This window comes from Cygnus atratus, chromosome 1 (genome assembly GCF_013377495.2).
Source record: "Cygnus atratus isolate AKBS03 ecotype Queensland, Australia chromosome 1, CAtr_DNAZoo_HiC_assembly, whole genome shotgun sequence".
NCBI classification, from domain to species: domain Eukaryota; kingdom Metazoa; phylum Chordata; class Aves; order Anseriformes; family Anatidae; genus Cygnus; species Cygnus atratus.
This window is the reverse complement of record NC_066362.1, coordinates 12563497-12584455: the sequence shown is the minus strand read 5'-3', so window position 1 is coordinate 12584455 and position 20959 is coordinate 12563497. Positions and strand designations below refer to the sequence as shown.

Genomic DNA, 20959 nt, shown 5'->3' with positions numbered 1-20959 from the left:
ATAGCAAAGTGTTTTTGTTAGCTAGAATACAGCCATCAGAAAAGGTCAGAAGCTGGCATAGTAATGAGTTAATTTACATTCTAATGGACATACAGCTATTTATTTTGCTTGGCTTCTGCTGCTCTGTGAATTGCTTATCAGTCAGAGATTTAAAATAATTTCTGAAACTAAAAAAAAAACCCAACAGACTACATATCGTCTCCTTCAGATTAATCTGGATGTGAAGCAGAGAATTTCTGGATCATAGTTAAAATAGTGCAGAAACAAATGCAGCACTGTCAGTGACAGCTTTTGATGCTTAAGTGTACTAGAGGAAAAATAAAAATTTATAGCAATTTCTTGAAATAAGAAGTATATTTTTGGAACAAACACTTTTTTATGTGGTTAACAAGAACTAATTACTTTCCACAGACAAAGTTTGGTACTAAGCACTTACAGAACATCTTTTAAGTATTACTTTTAAGTATTAAATAATTTTAAGTATTTTTTTTTGGCAGCTTTTATCAGAACAGTGTTACACAGTTACAACTTTATTTCCTTGCTGATAGCATACAATATTATCTAAGGACAGCCATGTCTCAAAATAGATAAAATGCAGCTACAGTAAAATTCGAAACAAATTTTGCTGGGACAACTTGACCTGGAATGGAAAAAGATAACTTAAGAACAGAGGAAAACTTGTCTCTTGCCTTTTATTAGAGAAGATCCTACTAAAAGTTCAAATCGTTCAGTCCATATGCTGGTTTGTGGTTTGCAACTGCAAATAGAACTGGATGAACTGTTAATTTCCTGACTGAAGTGTATAATAACATGCTTTATGTAAATACTAACCCAATTAGCTGAAGTCTGCATTCCTTGGTACTAACACCTGAAGACTGGAGAAAGATCTTAGCAGTTTGCTCACAGGTTGTAAACTGTGCTGACATCTTGAAAAGGTCAAGGGCATTCTTCTGTACATACAAGAAAAAGAACCTTTTGCTTGGCAGAAGGAAATTTTCCCTGAAGAATCTCTAGTTTTGCTAAGGTGTGTACTCCAATGACTGCTGCCAAAATCTTTGTTGCTAGTTCACTTTTCCAGCCAGGCTAGGAATTACGGTCTCTTCTGTACTGTTCTAGCACTGCACGAGCTAACGATGCAAGCAGTGCCCCTTCTTGGGCAAACACATTGTGGCAAGCAACTATCCCTGAGCAGATCAGACACTGGAAGGTGAAATGATTGGTATATGTCACACAGACTCAATCAGCAAGATAATTTAGGACATAAATTGCATCTCTGAGTCCTGACAGCTCATGACTGTTGTTTCTAGATTGGCCTGTGAGTTTTGCCATTCCACTAAAGACCCTATACTTGCTAAGAATATGACTGACATCTCAGCCTGACTTTACTGAAAGCTAATTTAAGCTGCAAAACTAACTTTTCAGGAATACTGCACTGCATTTTCACAGAGCTCTCTTGACAGTCAGAAACTCTGCCTAACTATGCCAGCACTTCTGCTCTTTTGTGTGTTTAAAATCTTCACCAATTTAGGCTTTTACATTTTCTAAGCACATTAGAGAAACCTCAGTTTACATTATGGCACGTCACTTTGATGAGTATCAAGGCATGTTCCCAATATTTTCTATTAAAATGCAGATGGAGCATGAGGTGTTTGTACACATTGTTCTAAAGTTCTTTTCATGAAAAGGCATGCACAAACAGTCTTTGGCAATTGTGGGAGACAAAAGTACAGCAATTAAATATTAAAGCCATTCATTTTCTTGTATGTGAGCTTCACATTAAGACTTGGATGAAAAGGAGTCACAAGTTATTTAGTGTTGACATCTATACTACCAGTTCCTCCTCTTCTCAATTCCTTCATTGAATCCATGTTTTCTCCCAACTACCCTGATCCTTGGAAGTCTGTTCCCAAACTTCCACACTTTGTTCTTTGCTCCTAGGACTTCCGTCTCATGTCCTGATCCTGATTTAAAAAAAAACACAACTGATTCTGAAATAATGATCAGAAAAAATTCCTTATAATAAGAGAGTAAAACTAAATATAGGGAAATGTCCTCGGTCTCCATGACTATTTCTAAATGACAGACCTTGCAATGTGATACTCCAGTCTAATGGAAGACAGAGAGCAAGCACAAAGGAATTAGTGATGAACCGTGCAGCTGAGGTTGGATAGCAAAGAACCCAGCCTAGAAAGGTTTCAGCTAACCAAACAGAGGTGGCAATCTCACATAGAACTGTAAAACTGTCTAGACTCTGGTAATTGTACTGAAGAGTTATCCAGACGTCATCTCAGTTACATCACAACCTAGTGTATTTTGGGTTGCAGTATGTAACCTTGTGGCACTGCCAGCTGTGACAGAGGACCTATAGGTGGGAGGTTAGATGGAATACCCTAGGGCATCTCAAATTTCATTGGATGTCCATATTTTAGCAGTCTACTTAAGCCCCCATTAACCGTCAGTGGACACAGACACGTGCCTGCACCAAATTTAGAATAGAATAGAATAGAATAGAATAGAATAGAATAGAACGGAATGGAACGGAGCGGAACAAAACGGAACAGAACAGAACAGAACAGAACAGAATAGAATAGAATAGAATAGTTCCGTTGGAAGGGATCTTCAAAGATCACGTAGCCCAACTGCCTGACCTCTTCAGGGCTAACCAAACGTTAAAGTATATTACTGAGGGCATTATCCGAACGCCTCCTGAGCACTGACAGGCATGGGGCATCAACCACTTCTCTAAAAAGTCTGTTTGAGTGTTTGACTACCCTTGCAGTAAAATTTTTTTTCCTGATGTCTGGATATCAGTCTGAACTAATGATGCAGCTTTGTGGTATTCTCTTGTGTTTAGACACTGACATGAAGACACCTAATTTTTGATGTTGTCTGTGAATACAAAGTCTAGGAACAGGAACTTAGATACACAGCTACAGGTTTAGTAGCATAGGTGTTACTGCACCCTAGTACCAAGGGTACCATACCTTTTGTTACTCAGAAATCTGTGCTGGAACTGCTGATATGACAGAGTCTATGAGAGACATCAGAACTTTGGTTGTCATCCTTGACAATCTTGAGTCTCTCACCCACTCTGCCATTCCAGTGGAGATCTTTTGAAAGCACAGTGCATCCCAGCTGGTCCTGGATGTCTGCTAGTGAGCACAGAACTGAACCCAGTTTCAGTCCTGAATTCTTTGAGGTTTGGAAGCACTGGATACGAGTTCATCACAAAGGAACAGATAAGTTAAATTACAGCCTCTGAGAGAGCCTGTTACTTTCACCTGACTGCCTTTCTATCATTATTAAATTACACTGTAGTAACTTCAGAATTTTGTGTTTAATATGGATTAAGCTGTCAGCACGATTCTGAATTTTATTGGCTTGCCTTTGAAATCTTTTGTGTGACAAAAGGAAGTGTCAGGAGCTCAGGTGTGTTGACTGTAATTGTAATTTTCAGACCACATGGCAGAATGATAAACACTTGATGGCAACATAATGAAAAGGTAATCATGCTGCTTGGCCACAGTGGTGGAAACTGGAATAAGCAATAGCATGCTTATTTGATTCTTCATATCCAGACTTGATTCAATGTAATAATTCCTTTACACTCTCCTGCTCCTTCACACCAGCTTGATAGACCAGTTCATTCATGGTTACAAGGATTCAGGTACAACAGAAAGGTTGGCAGACAGTGGGAGACTGTGAAAGACAGCAGAAAGAAAACTAATCACAAAATAAGCTTTTACATGGTTGAGTCTTAGTTATGAAGGAATATTATTTAGTGTAGGAAGGTGGAATATTTAGCTAGGGTTGTTAGTAGAAGCACAGTGTGCAAGTATTTGTCTAAATGAGTAAGAAAACTGTAAAGAGAAAACTTAATTTCTAAACTCTCGCTTCCCTGATTGAACCTCTAGGTAATTCACTTGGTTTAGAGCTGCTGAAGATTTGGTATTGTCCACTTCGATATGTCCCTACTAGAGATAAACAACCTTTCCTTTCATGTCCACACAGTCAGGAGGTAATTCTCAGTATCTGATTTACTTATTAAGAGGAACAAAGCCGAATTTTGTAAAAGTTTTGCAGTGATTGAAATTATAATGGTGAAATGGCATGAAGTTCAGAAGCTTTAGTATAAGACCATAGGAGCCTGAAAGAAAAATTGAAGAGACAGAAATTATGATTGATGGCCATGATACTACTGCAGTACAGAACACTAAACAGTATAAAGCATGATAAATCGATCAAGATAATATAGCTTGCAAAAAAAAAAAAAAAAAGGATGAAAAATGTCACATTTTTCTGAATTCCTGAAGGTTCAGAGACAAGCAATTAATATAAAGAAGGGCTGTGTCCTTAAATCTAATGAGTGGACCTGTACTATGTGAATTTTATGATATTTAGATCATGTGCTGGTCACATTTAGTCCTGTGCAGTACTTAAAAAAGTTAATGAACAGAACATTAAAAAATGATGCTGATAAAGGATCCTGATGAGATAGTTGGGAAGTGCTAAGTAATGAATGCATCACAAGGAAAAGCAAGAAAAATTGTGAGCAGGTAATTTTTTTTTTTTCAGTGTGACAGCGCTCTGTCCCTCAGAGGACAGTAAATTGATTTCAGACAGTTGGGATTTAGACAACATGTCTAACATAATGGAAATAACCCCTCAATACTAAGAAAATTGGAACAGTGCATAAACATGACAAGTTAAATAGAGAAGATTTTGGTGCTGACAACCGTGAAGCACCTTGTGGACCTTGCAGCTGGCCTAGTCTTAAAAACTACAATTTTTAGAAAGACTTGTTATGGTACCCTGCATGTATGTCCTTCCTTTCTTAGCATCATAACTTATTGTATAAGAAAGCAAACTCAGATTCTTTGGATCTGTACTACATCCCACTCTTTCCCAGTATACTCACATTTTGCCTATATGATCACTTAGCAAAAACTATGAGTTTATGCTTGAAGACCATAATTAGCTGAAGGAATCTGGATGAATAGCACAATTAATCAATGTTGGTCATCAGATAGGATGTTATCTATTTTTTCTCTGAGGTTTTCCAAATAACAGGTAATTAAAAAGACACTAAAGCTAATCTGTATGCACTTCACCGAGTCACGTTACCATTTTGCTGGTGTATGAGTCCAATCAGCCAGAACAGGCATAGTTTGTGGGTGATTACGTCCCTGGCTTTTTTTTTTTTTTTTTAACTCTTTTTAAAAAACTCTTATAAGCTAATTTCAAAAGAATAATTCATGTCATGGGCATCAATAGCAAATGGTCTACTTCAGGGGAAGAGGAAGACTCTTTTCTTCAAGGAAAAGGTTGTTTTAAATCAGAGCTTGTTAGTGCTCCTCTGACAAAGGGAGTTTTAATTGGTGAATTTACTAAAGCCATTTTTGTGAAAAGCACCTGCATTTGTAGAATATATTAAACATTTGATTGGAATTAAAAAAACAAAAACAAACAAACAAAAAACACCACAGATCTGAGGTTAAATTTCTAGTTAAATTCTACATTAAATACGTAGATGCATCCAAGAAGAGTGATTGCGTCACCTCTCTGGGATGAAGGACATGGAGGTTCATAGCTGCTCTACATAACGAATCTCTGTATTGCAGAAGAGATTGTATACCTGACCTGCTTAATATTGTTTATGATAGACAAAATGGCTCCAACAAGATGATTTAAGAGACTACCACAAAAAGGCCAATGTGGCTTAAACTCTGATTTCTACTGGAGTCACCTTTGGACAAGGAGTGCAAAGGATTATGGAGAAAATGTAATGAGTTTGAACTTAATATTAGATAGTCCTGATAATCTGAAGTCTAAATTAATTTGACTTACTATAAGCAGTAAGACAACTTGTATTTTATCTCATAACCTGAGTAGATTTTTGATCTGTCAGGCAATTGGCAATTGCAGACTTAATCTCTTTCTCACTGGGTGCTCATTTTGGTGAAAATTTTTAGAAGGTTTCAGAACCAGTCATGGTAGGAGATGTGTTAATTATATTTCATAGGCTAGGGGAAACCTATTCTAATCCCATTCCACTTTCAACAAAAGTATATATGCAACTATATTTATACTTATATATTTGAATTTAATAAAATTAAATTTGCTGCAATGTCAAAATATTAAAAAACACAAAATACACACAGAATCAAAATCAGATTCTCCATTGAATGTTTTTTCCCATGAAGATTATTTTGAAAGTTGTGTAAGTAACCTGCTGTATGAAGAAAGACCCTACATGGGAGATATGAGATATGAGGAACATCAGTAATTCCCTTTAGACCAGTAAAGATTATTTACTGTTGAGGAGAACTTAAAAAAAAAAAAAAACACAAAACAAAACAACAAAAACAACAACAAAACAAAAAAACAGTGTGCAAGTAGCTATCGCATATTAATGAATAGAAGTGTGTACCTCTGTTTACAAACATAGTTACTGAATGTATATTCATCCTTTTGCTAATATGAGTGAGTTAGAAAGGGAACTGAACTGCAAGTTCTACACCAGCACTCTGAATAGATGTATTTTGATCTAGTCACAAAAGTATATATCTTGTTACACCAAACTTCTTTGTTTCCCTACTGACAATATAGGAGCTCAGAAAAAAAGCCTGTGAATACTTCAGAATTGGTGAATGCTATCTAGAGACTAGATTTAATCCTCCACTTGCACAGTTCCAGAGGCATTATTTTTCTTTCCTAAATTTATCAGATTTAGATGGAAAGATTATTTTCAATACAAAATTCCATAATTGAATGTTTTCTTAGGTATTATATTGCATTCTAAAACACCATCTAAAGCACCATTATCTGTTTTTCATTTTTACTATTCTTTGACATCAGTGTATATTTCCATATATAATCTTTGCAGATTAAAATAACAAAAGGAAAGTTTTGGAGAATGGGTAGCAGGATATTTCCATTTGGGGTTCTTTTTATGACTTCATAATTAAAATGATGAATATTTTCTATGTATTTCATAACCCTAAACTGTAAAACTGATGTAATAATACTTTCAGTTTTTGTAAAAAATCTCCGACTCCCTAGAATTTTGTATAATTCTGTTTCTTCATTACTAACTCAAACTTAAACAGCCACAGAAACGATGTTGGAGTTAATGCTCAGGGTGAGAAGCATCATCAGCACTTAAGTCCAGTATGCAAAGCCTTTGGTTTGCAACACACAGAATGTGCCACCTTGGGATGTTGTTGAATAAATTACTTTTTATGTTGTGGCAATGTAGCTCGTTTTGATTTGGTTCTTACTTCCCATCCAACATGGAATACCAGGCTAGCCAAAGAGTTAAGCTAGATCATCTGCCTAGACTTCCTCTTACAGGCAGCTCCAAAGGCTTTCACATATATATACACACTAATACTAGTATATAGTATATGGTATACGGTATATGGTATACTATACTAAAACCAAAACAAACCAAAACAAACCACAGCAAAACAAACCAACTCCCCTAAACCAAAGAAACACCAGTCTTTATTATAATATAATTTAAATATTTAACTTTTCAAATAGAGAAAATGTAAAATTATTACAGAATCAGAGACTGGCTGAGGTTGGAAGGGACCTCTGCATGTCATCCAGCGCAAGCCCCCTGCTCCAGCATGAACACCTAGAGTGGGTTACCAAGGATCATGTCCTGGTGGCTTTTGAAGATCTCCAGGGAGGGAGAGTCCAAAGGCTCTCTGGACAACCTGCGCAAGAGCTTGGTCACCATCAGAGGAAAACAGTGTTTCCTGATGTTCAGGTAGCACAATTTGTGTTTCTGTTTGGGCCCGTTGCCTCCTGCCACTGGTCACCACTGAAAGGCCCTGGAGCCATCCTTTTTGTCCCCTCCCATCAGTTATTTCTACAAATAGATGAGATCCCCCCCCCACCGAGTCTCTTCTTCTCCAGGCTGAACAGTCCAAACTCTCTCAGCCTTTCCTCATAGAGGAGGTACTCCAGTCCCTTCATCACCTTCATGGCCATTTGTTGGACTCTTTCTAGTATGTCCATGTTTCTCTTATACTGGGGAGCCCAGAACTGGACACAGTGCTCCTCACCAGTGCTGAGAAGAAGGGAAGGATCAACTCCCTCGACCTGTTGGTTACACTCAGTACATTGCAGCCCAGGACACTGTTAAACTTCTTTGTGGCTAGGGCATATTACATGTGTTCTTACGTTACAGATCCTTGTTTCCAGTCAAATCAATGATTTCCTGAGTTACAACAAGCTCTGTACATTCCCTTCTGCTCCCCCCCACATTTTCATCTTAGGCCTATGTGTCTGCTCCCTGCTCCTTTCAGCAGGTTCCTGGATTAGGCTGCAGATCTCCATCTCTTTGACAAGAGCCCTCTTCCATTTGGTTAGATCTCACAGTAACTGGAAATGTCTCTCCATGAGGAGGACCTTGAGGAGGAGTGATCTTCCTTCACTGCAGGAGAACTAGATACTGGGCATTACCCAGGTATTCCTCAGAAGAAGGAAGGTAATGTACACATTTGGAAGAAATCTAATAGTTACTGTCCATCGCACTGCTACTCTACTAACTGGAAAATACAGATGTAGCTGATTTAAATAAATAGAGTAGAGTAGAGTAGAGTAGAGTAGAGCAGAGCAGAAGAGAAAAGAGAAAAGAGAAAAGAGAAAAGAGAAAAGAGAAAAGAGAAAAGAGAAAAGAAGAGAAGAGAAGAGAAGAGAAGAGAAAAGAGAAGAGAAGAGAAGAGAAGAGAAGAGAAGAGAAGAGAAGAGAAGAGAAGAGAAGAGAAGAGAAGAGAAGAGAAGAGAAGAGAAGAGAAGAGAAGAGAAGAGAAGAGTTGAGTTCAGTTGGAAGGGACCTTTAAAGATCATCTAGTCCAAATAGATGATGTTAACTGTAAATGTCTTTTAAGCCCTTTCATAGCTCACATGCTCTGGTACCCAAAGTGTTTTAGGTCAGGGTTGTGCTTCACATCAGGTTAAAAAAAAAGATCATCTTCGAACATGACTCCTTAGAGAACAATTTACATGACCTAAAAAATCTTTTCTGAATTCCTAATTCTTCATTGTCTGGTTTCTACACTTTCAGCTCTATTTTGGAACTTTTTTTTTTTTTTTCTTCTCCCATTTCTGCAAACGAACAAATGTTTTCAGGAGAGCTCAAGGAAAATACATTCTGAAATGACATGCTTAGTTGTTGGTACAGGAAATGAAACATATTATAGGACCTGGGTATAGGACCATATTATAGGACTTGGTATATAGGACCTGGGAAGGAAACACCTTCCCATCTACCTTGCACATGGACAATTGAATTAGCCAGTACTTTTGCTAGTAAATAATTGTATAGAAAATCCTAAAGAAATCCTGAAGTTCAGGTCATTACTAACAGTATTAGAAACTCTACTTAAGTACATGGCTCCTACAAGAGGTTTGACCTTTACATGGCATGTGGAAGTATCACATAACTTTGAAGTAAATGTGGAAGACGGAAGATAGAGAAATAAACATGGATTTAAAAAGCAGGAAAAAATGACCTGGAATAGAGTCTCATTGATTTTTTTACAATTCATAATAAATCCAACAAAATAGTTTACCAATGGCATCTTACTGAGAAAAACACATAAGCAAGTTAGATTTTAAGAAATTGCACTGCATTTGACTTTTTCACTGTAATGTTGTGCTCCGCTGATTATCTGTAATGATTCAAAAACACTGGCAAATTTTGACTGCATTCTTTGCTCTGTTTCAGGAATTTACATTAGCTGCATAAAAATACTTTCTGTTTGCTTATGTTTTATTAAGCATTCCGCACTGTTTTTTATATCAGTAATGTCATCTGTCTAATGACAATGACCAATCTCTCTGCTATCTGCAAACTTTACTAGTACTGATTTTATGTTTTCTACAGGATCATCATAAAAAATGTTACATGGGCAAAAGCTAAGAACTTCTCTTGGAGGAATCTCATTAAAAATATATTCCCTTACTGATTTCCTATTTAGAATTACATTAAAATATGAAACAGTTAACCAATTTTTCAATTCAGCGTAAGCCATAATAATTTTACTTCTTTCAATTTTTAAATAAGGAATGGTGTGTTACATGTAAAGCCTTACAAAACTTCATTGATATAAAAACAATTACATATTGTAATCAAACTTGTAATGTCATTAAAGAAGTGAACATATATTTAATTGGAAATAATCTATTTTCTGCAAGATCACGTTAATAACTATCCTGTTATAAAGAAACTCAGATTACTATCTATGGCAGCATAAAAGGGATTCCAGGTTCAACTATAGTGTATGAGACAAGTTCCAATTTTGTGATTATATATATATATATATATATATTTGAAATACCCTCAGTTTTTCTCTGCATACCTCTTGTGAATAGGCAGACACAAATCATGTATCTTTGGCTGGATGACTGGTCAGCTAACCTGAGCTTGTCAGCCAGATTCCTCTGTAATTAGTGGATCATGATGGGCATCTTCAGAGAACCAGCATCTTAAGCAATGACTAAATAAAATTATATAAGTGATCCTCTTCAGGCGCTTATTTTCCACCACTTACTACAGGGGGAATTATTTTGACAAATGTAGGCTAGAACTAACCTTTTTGCAGTTAAGGTGGGATTCATCTGATCAAATGTAAGTAGAAATATAAATACAAAACTTTGGTATGTGAGTTTTTAAAAACTTTAATACTCAACAGGAATGGATAGGATATTCATTTCAGCTATTTTCAGATGCTTATACTAGCTAAATGGCCCCATAGAGGTGTCTGTTCTCTTCCTCATATAGGGTGTCCTGCTGGCTGCCTGGCTCAGATGCAGAAGAATGCTCTGTAGCCATCTACACAGGGTCCCTGATAACAATGGCTGTGGCCGTATATGTTGTAAGACAAGTCTGGGAAGAAAGTCTGAAACGTAGAATGTAAAACAATTTCAGCTCCTTTGGCTTTAAGAACCTGTGAAAATGTACATTTCACAACAACTTATTATGACTGTTTAAAAAGGGCCATTCTGACTGGAACTGCATATTATTTTATTTTATTTTATTTTTTTTTAAACAGTAAAGAGCTTGATAAATGTGAGACTGTGGTGTACAGTGAACAAGTTACAAGATCAACCTCTTGCTTAGTTAAGTTTGACTTTAGTGGAAATAATTTTTATAACTGATGGTCAAGAAGAGAATGTTAGCTGGATCAGATTACCTAGCTGTTCCCATTTTACAGCCATCCCCACAACCCACTGTGTTTTCTTGGGAAGGATGGATAATGACAGTGTGAGAATAATTTGCCATGTCTATAATCTCAGTGAAGCTTGACATCTGGCCTTATGTCCTTATTATTTCTGCTTGCATAGATCTTTTTGGAACTTCCACATATATATACGTACACACGCACACACACATATTGGTATGGTGTAAACATTTAATGCGGTATAATAATAAGACAAGATTATTTCTCTTTCTCTCTGAGAAGTACTGTGGAAGAAGTTAAAAATTATCAAGATAGTGACTTACTATGTTTAATCAGAGACCCTCTCCTTCAGCAGCTTGGGCCCCCAATCTTGAGAAACATGGCCAATCATAAAATAATAGAAATGTATAGATGACAAGGGACAAGACAAGACGGAGGTCATCAAGTCCAACTTCATGCTCAAAGCAAAGCCAGGTTCAAACAGTGGGCTGACATTCAAGAATGACAGCTTCTCAAAATTACTGAAATGAAGGAAAATGTAACCAGAATGACAAGCAGACGTTCAAATAAATGTAGAGGCAGAAGAATAAGGTAAAACATGGAAAGAAGGGCTGAAATTGGATGGAGAGGACCGTTTTCTACTCTGCCAGATCTGTTGGTTCTCACTGGCCACAGATCAAAGCCCCATGCACTTTTCCCCAGACTCTGTCTGGATCGTTCTAGGGCCTGCCATTGTTGTAACTGTCCTTCATCTTGGATACACAGTAGAATTTATCTGCCAGTATCTTCGCATCTTCTTTTAGTGATTCCTGATATTTATTGCTGAGAACATATTACATGCTAACACTACAGGCTTAAGAGCTATGCAAAAGAGCAGCTGACTGCACACTATGCAACTAGGATCACATTTACAAATTTTTTTTTTCTACTTTTTTTTCCACTGGTCATTCATTTTTTTTTTCATTAGAGAACATTAAGTTATCTTCTAAGCTACTTCAGAGATACAGTAGTATTTTACTGGGGTAGAGAGGTACTACTTGGCCCTTGATGCCTAAAATAATTAAATTTACTGAGAACAAAGTTTAAAATACAGAAATAATTTCATATGGATAGAAAGAAAAAAATGTTGACTTGGTATTGACAAATATATTTATATAAGGTATTAAATTATATGCATATACTACTATGAAATTTCTCATACTCAGCAAACCTTCCCTATGATGTTTACAAAACCATGAAGGGGTTAATACATTATTATATTATATTATATTATTTTTACTCTTTCAGACAAAAAATATTATTATTATTGCTATTATTCTTACTATTGTATTCGTAATTTCTATTTTTGATATATTAGCAAACTTTCTGTTGCGGAACAAAACAACTCATTGTGGAAATGGAAATTAATTGATAAAATTAATTTAAAGGCCATTAAAATATTTTCTCATAAAAACGTTTTGAATTTTTGCTTTTTTCTTCCATATAGAATCTTTTTTCTAATTATGGCTGGATCTTTAGAAGTTCTTCACTGCCTAGAACATATGAAATGCAATAAAAATTGCTTAAATTAGATAAAAAAATCCTAAAATGCCTATTAAATATAATTTAAATCTAACTGAAACATTAACTAAAAATAAGGTGATCTTATGAATGTGCACAAAGAAAGCTTATCTTCTTTTAGCTCATGGTAATAAAAGGTACAAAATAAATAAAAGTCAAGATTTTTCTCATTTACCAAATGGGAAAATTGCACAGTATGTTTCTTATACACTGAAATACTGTTCCAAGTTATGACAAATCTGGCTTTGGAAAGTAATTTGTTTTCTTTAGAAATATGTTTTGACACACCTGGGAGTCAACTCTGAGAGTTTGTGCCTGACAGCTTTGGCTTCCATGTCATTCTTATATTGTAATCTGAAGGTGACACAGCAAAGGAGTATGTATCCTGGTGTTGTTTTTGATTGTGCTTGAATTATGAGTCACCCAAAGGCTTTCTGAGAAGGGCAGTGTTGTATTTAATAAACGTATGCTCTTGGCTTGTAAAAAATAAAGAAGTTGAGCAGTACTCATGAGGGCAAGTGTAGCCATATTAAAGACTTTCAATAACATAAAATAAAATAGCTTAAAGAATTACACAGGGAAAAAAACATCTCATCTAGAAGACTAATTTGTTTCTGCAGTTTCACTTGATGACAGGCAAATTGTAGAAGCCAAGAGAGTTTTGTGACTCATGTAAATTGTTTAGGTAGTGCCTGAAAATCACACCTTCCCATCTTCCCAGTGCTGTGTCTCATGTCTGTAGCACAATAGATAATGTACTCACTTGTTTCTTAGTGTATTAGCTTACTTTATTACTATAAAATACAATGTCTACACAATGTACTTTGACAACAGATTTGGAAACCCAACAAATGTCATTTAATAGGACATTACATTATACTGAACCAACAGAAACATTGCTCAACACATTTAGACTAGATTTTAGACATGCCTCAGTACACAAGCATATGTTGTATGGTAGTATTTAGAGTCAAGCTCTGTAGTTTTTCCTCCTTAGACTGAGATCTCCCAGATCTCCTCTGAAGAAGTCTAGGATCACTCAGAGCCTAGACTATGGGCAATTAGGAAAAATAAGTTTCTTCATGCACCAGTATTTCAGTTGATTCTCCCATGTACCATGCTTAGGAGGTATTTGACTACAAAATATGCCATTTTTCACCAAGACCCATACAAACTCGTTAGTTTTCTTATAATACTGCTTGCAAGAACAGAAGAAAATCTTCTCTGGCATGGCCAGATTCCAGTGTAGTCAAGCCAAAACCTCTTTCTTTTCTCAAACAAATTGTTTTTCAATTAATATTTATTTATTCACTAATATCAATAAGACTGAAATCAGTTTGCAATGCTGCCGATAGAGCTGTTGTGTTCTAGCAGTAAAGTAGGCTGCAGCTACCAGACACAAATGTGCTCTGTGCTCCCCAGTAGAGAGTAGTTGCCTGTTCTGAAGGCACAGTTCCTGAAGCTCTGCTCAAAGCCAAGATGCACGGCAAGTCTCTGTGTAGACCTAATGATGAAGTGTGACCTAATGATGGTGATGTGTATTGTAGCTGTGGACATCTTGTGCATAAGGACTTCATGGCAAAATAGCCATTGGAGCAATGGTAGTTAGCTCTTTATGAAATGCCATGATGAGAATCTATGTCTATAAACTTGTATTCTTTTTGCTACGAGATTTTCTAAAAGGACCTGTTACTCCTCTCAGTGTGCAAACTAACCTCTGTTAATGTCAACAAGAGTTAGGCACACACATCCCTAGGATAAGTGTCCCCATAAGTTTTAATGGAAGCACTGTTCAAATTTAGTACAGACCATATAAGCCTACATTAGAAAACAGTACAACTGATAATAAAAGTACTTTTGAAACAAAATGCCTACTAATAGTCATTAAAAACCTCCTGTGCAATATATGCCAAAAAGATTTATCTAATGGTTTGCGAAATTATCCACAAATGTACCACACAGTGCACAAACATTAATAAGAAAGAAGCAGCAAAACTATAACACTACGACTTTGAAATGCAGTGCAATTAATACTATTTCCATTAATACAGTGTAATAGCTACTAACTGTTATTGATATCTTTTTTTTTTCAGAAATATGTAAGCAAATGCACACTGTTTCACTGCTAATCAAAACTATACAAGAAAATGTGAAAGTCTCATTAGAGCAAATTTTACAGTAGCTGTTCTCTATCCATGACTCCCTCTGTTCAGATTTATCTTCCTCTGTGCTACTGAGATGTTACCATTTCTCTCACTAACAAGATTTAGTTTGATTTCCTTCATGACCTAGGCTATATGTAACTATTTTTTAGTTTACCTGCTATAACGTAAAATATTTATTAAACCAGATTGAATACCAGATAATTGCAACAAGATGCTTAAAAATATTTCAAGTTATTCCAAAGTATAAAACAATCTTGATGTGTAGGACAAAAAGTATGTAAATAATCCATTGGTTATTAGGAGAGTACATGTTCTTACAGCTAAAAATATGATACTCTGTAAGATGAGACATGCCTTGTAAAAACAAAGCTGGAAGTGAAAGCAATGTTTCCATGTCATGTTATGTTAATATAACAGCAGTATTTCTTGAATGGTAACAGTATTTTCTAAAGGTCTTTCAAAAATTTTATTTCTGGAATTAACATAGGAAAGATAAATGCCCCTCTCACAAGACCGTTATGAAATTACTCTGCACAAAATTTCAATTTCTATGTAGGGAAGGTCAGAAGGGACAAGTGGCCAAAGCTGAGGGGAAAGAAGAGCAATATGACATCTAATAACAAAGTCAATGAAGTGGACAATGTAACATGACTCATCATGTTTTTGATCATAAAGTATTTGACATTACTAGCTAAGAACAGCAATAAAAATGAGCAAAGAAATGAATCAACTCCAAACCCGACATGAGAAGGATACCTTTACAGAGAGCTCATGCTGAGGAAACTGTTGAATTTGTGATGTTATATGAAAGAATATAATTGTGAGATGAAAAGAAAAAAGGTCAGCCATGAACCTTTGTTTTCCATCAGTTTTAAAGACGAAGTATCCAGGAACCAGCAGAGCATCATGTAGAGGGATTGCAAGGCAAAATGGGGTAATAAATTAGAAGCAGAAAATTAAAATAGGATATTTTAGCAACATGTTGTATAGAAAGTTACATCACTGGCTTCTAGTTGTCAGTGATGCACGCGGTTAACTTCTAGATTCACATGGGTCAGTTTGAATGGTTAAGATGTTCACTTCCGGGTTCACATGCACATTCCCTCTGCAGGATCAAACTTCCCTTAAACTCACAAACAAGAGATACATGTGCTATTTTAGAACACAGCATGACTAAAAATGCAGATATTATCAAATGGATCTCAGTCTCTCTAAACATCAAAACTCTCTTAAAAAACAGGAGGATAGGGATCAGGAGCAAATGTACAGTTGGAGTAACAGTCTGGAGAGGAGACAAGCAGGTAAGAAGCAGGAGAGCTATAAGACATTGTATCTCACAATATCTCTGGTCAGAGGCAATGGAAAGAACCATACCTTCATGAACAAACTAAGTATGAACAGACTGCTATTAATGCACATATAGTATTTGTGCAAAGCAACAAAACCAAGACTGGGTTGCTTTAGGGAGAAACTGAAGGGAAAAATGACACCAATGACTCAGGAATCTAAAAGAGAAGAACTAATAGGATAATAGAAAATATCTGTAAGTCCCCAAACAAAGATCTTCACTATTACCCTAATAATTTAATCTCTTCAAGCCCTCAGTACTGTTCAATAGAATGTCTGTATTTGGGGATGACCAAGCCATGAGATACAGGTCTCATGTTTGCACCAGGCACTCTCCTAACATTCTGAATGAAGAATTGCAGGAACAGAGTCAAAGCTCTACAGATCTCAGTGGCACATTGAGATCTTGGAATGAGGAGATCAGAAATATCTGGGACAGACTAGTGTTATCAGAGAGATAGTGATGTCTGTGCAGCTTTATCTTGTGAAGCACAGCACTTCCAAGAGAGAGAAGGATCATGAGCTTTCTTGACCAGAGGAACTGAAAGGCATCTTACAGAAAGCATGAACAAAAAACAAATAAAGAACAACAACAACAACAACAAAACCAAACCAAAACCAAAACCAAAAATAAACAACTTTAATCTTTATGATAGAGGTAAATTTGAGGATTGATCCAGAGAAAGGGCATTCAGGGTTTAATATTCCTTCCATTGAAGTCTCCTAATTTTGAGGAACTAGGCTTATTCATTAGAATATGCAGTGTTGGTTTTTTTTTTTTTTTTTTGAGAATTTTGAGAAGTTATGAGAATTGCTGATGCTGCATGTGATGTACTGGTATCTGCTATCAGTCTGGAGGAATTATAAGCTTCTACAAGGATTTGTACAAAATCTGAGAAAGATACCTGGTCATTCTTTCATTCTCACAGTTTGCATCTGCATAATAAAACCTTGCCTCCTCATTTTGATTGTTTGTACATCATGTGTGACCTATGCTATCTCCCTTATCCTGTCAAGGTGAAACTGGCTACTGGTTTATTCCAGTCCTGTGCCAGGAGTATGAAGTAGTATGGACAGTACCTCAGTACTCTGGCTGCATTTCATATTAATAGCTTCAATTTCTCAGAGCCTATATGGATTCGCCCATTAAAAAGTAGCTGTCTGATGTAGGAACTTTGCCAGGCTTGTACTTGGTGCATTTTGTTCTAATATTTCACTCCCGGTGCTTGTTCAGGAGTTGCCATAGCTTCATGCATTAGTCCTGGGTTGTCTTCAAATTTCCTTAACAACAGCATCTCAGATAGTTCTCCTTTCGATTGTGTCAGTTTGTTTTTAGATAGAAACAATTTTTGGACTGGTCTGCTATCTATAGATTCATATATTTCAAAGCTATCTTCAAAAGAGATAGTATATGTCAGATATTTGGATAGCTCATTTAGTTCAACATGCCAAAAACAATTTTTTATATCCTAACTAGTGAATATTTTGCACTATATAAATTTGTTACATACTGCTTCAACAATCATACTGCCTAGTTTTTTTTTTTTTTTTCTTGAGTAGTTCTGAAGTAATGCAGAGTTTCTGCTCTATCTAGAAAGATTAATATTTCAGTCCTTAAGTACTTCAGTGGTCAAGCAATGGAACAGGCTTCCTAGAGAGGTAGAGGCCCCATGTCTGTCAGTATTCAAGAGGCATTCCGATAATGCCCTCAGTAATATGCTTTAACTTGTGGTTAGCTCTGAAGTGGTCAGATGGTTGGATTTGATGATCTTTGCAGGTCCCTTCCAACTGAACTATTCTATTCTATTCTATTCTATTCTATTCTATCCTATCCTATCCTATCCTATCCTATCCTATCCTATCCTATCCTATCCTATCCTATTCATTTGAAAGCTCTTCCACACTATTTCAGCAGCCTATTCTTAATGCAGACTGCTGTGGAAACTGTGTATTAACTGTGAAGGCTGAAACAAAGCTGGAAAGTGGAAAAGCTGTTTGGGTAACAAAATGCTTTCATATCGTTTTCTCTTTTTCTTCCCTTCTTCTCTACTTTTCATTTTTTATTAGACATTTTTTCCCAACATCTTTTCTATTCCTTCCTTATTTCTTTTTCCTAGTATGAACACTTATTTCAGCTTATAGTAATCAATGAAAACGATATGGCTGGTCAGCAAAAACAGATGCAAAGAAACTGAAGCAAACAGCACATGTATTTAACATATAATCTGATTAATAAACAGAAAGAATGTAAGCTCTCTAGCCATAGAGTATCATAGCCTTCACTTAAACAAATGTTGCTCCGTATTTTCTTAGACATGTATTGTTTCCCTTATTTATTTATTTATTTATTTTTAATGAACAGTTATATTACTAGTGCTGCCTTAGAAATTTTAAAATGAATACAATAACAATTCGGTGGGACTTTCTGCAGTGGGTCAAACACTAGACTGTATCACATGACAGCTCTCTGCTTACTGATAGTTCAGATAGTCACCTTTGTGACCACTTCACGTTTGAGTACAGACATCCCTCCATCTTTTTTAAACATGCAGACCTTTCTTTTCTCGTATATGCAGATTGTTGACCTCCTAAGTCTGAGGGAAAAAGGCTTTTTAAATTTTGTATTATGCATATGGGACAACATTCTTTGCTGTATAAGACTTATTTTTTCCAGTAGCAAGAATATAACTCAGCCAATGTTGATTTGTTTTGTGTCTGCAATGTAGATAAGATGGCTGGATGACAGAGAAATTAAGTCATTTACAAAAATGGATTTGCCACAGTAAACTATACAGTCAGGCCGTATTCATATCAGAGACAGAACATTACAAGGCAATGCACAATGTTATGCAAAACACAGCCTCCCTCTTCCACAAGCAGGAACACTTCTTTGGTATTAATTTTAAAAACGAGATGCTAAAGACAGGATGCATAGGGTAATGATAGAAAGGGATGGTATTATTCAACTGTCATTACACATTAAAGGGAAAAAAATATGGACACATGAGTAATGAGGAGGTATGCCTTGCTTCACCAGTGTCACATATTAAATATTTTAGAATCATAGCAGGTTTCTCCAAGTACTAGATTTTTTTTTTTTTTGTATTCAGATTATCTCACATGACCAAATCATATAATCTGTTTCTTATTCATTTTATGTGGGGTAGACATTTACATGTGAACTAGTCATCCTCAGTTTCCCTTATAGTCAGTCAAACAGAATATCTGCTTTGAGGATACAGCTGACTTATGTGAAATTTCTACATTGAAACAACATGAATTACCCTAGAAAGGCCTATTTCTATCCAGTGACTATAAAAGGAGATGTGATGACTAGCATAGACACAATTACCTACACTATAGATGTATATTTGGTCACATTAATTCATCCCCTTTTCTTAAGTATTTGTGACAAGTTGTTATCCTAAAACAGTTCTCCTATGACTCAGTGATCTCTGAAGTACAGTAGATAACTCTGTACATTTTCAGAGTTTTCTTTGGAATCACTCAAACTAACAGGCCTCTGCTTTTTCTTTAAGGAGACTATTTCTGAGTCTAACAATCTTGCAGTGAGAAATATTCCTTATTTCTGATGTACAGAAATTTATTATAGTAAATTTAAACTTTAATTTGTTCTGTATCATCCCATTAATTTTCATTATTCTGTAATGCTTTCAATCAGTTCCTCTAGTCTTAGTGAACAAAACACGTGATGTTTCTTTTCACCACATTCTTTAAAAAACAACAACAAACTAAACAATGTCCAGTCCAGCAACAGAGGGTAAGGACTCAGGAACACGTTACTTCATTTGGACCATGTATTTTGTGTCAGCTGAGATACTGTAACTATCTGTACCTCTGTTTTTGGCCTGACGATGAAAGGCAAGATAGTGTAAATTTACTCATTTATTTATTTATGAGAGTTGAGCTCAGTGCAGTATCTCTCATCTGCAAGTGATGTGTAGAAAATCACCACAGCTTAGTTAATGTACCAGAACTTGTTAAACTATCATGTTCATCCACTTATTTTGATCGCAAGTCTGTGCTTTAAGAAGAAATTAAGAAATTCTCTTGAAAGAAAGGAATTACAATCATGGGCTTGAATATGTTGCTGCTTCAGGGTTTTTTTTTTTTTTTTTTTTTGCTACTGTCCAGCACTGTTTGCTGAAATATCTATTTTGTTGTCTATTATCACCCAGGCTTGTTCAGCACACTCGATTTCACACTCCACTTCTCTCTGAAGATTGGTGTTCTGAATTGTTTTCCTCTTTGTATTTTTCAAAATAAAACCCCATCTTTTGAGGTAACATTAACCCTTCTGATCCTTTTATTCACTTTATTGCTAAACAATTCTCCCTAATTTGTCAACATCATCAGAAAAAAAATGCAGCTTACTCCATTTTTCTAGATTCTTAATATATGTTAAATAAAACCAGATTTAATACCACCTATTATAACACCTCTACAAAAATTAACTTTCTCCTAGTTTATATACTAATATGACACCAATTGGTTTAATTACAAAGCAATATCAGATTCTGTCTCCTATAAAGCATTCTTTTACATATAGTTATGAAAAATACTTTATTAACTATGTGAAGCTACAGATATTTGTCACTTTATGTTTATTGTTTCTGCAATTTGATAAAATATTACCAGATTATAGGTTTTTTTAATGACAAACATTTG

At 35.7% G+C, this 20959-nt stretch overlaps 1 protein-coding gene across 3 annotated transcripts in view; it reads right to left on the bottom strand.

Moving 5' to 3' along the window:
* MAGI2 (membrane associated guanylate kinase, WW and PDZ domain containing 2) overlaps positions 1–20959 on the bottom strand; it is a 776112-nt gene that overhangs the window by 100267 nt on the left and 654886 nt on the right. The window lies entirely within an intron of this gene.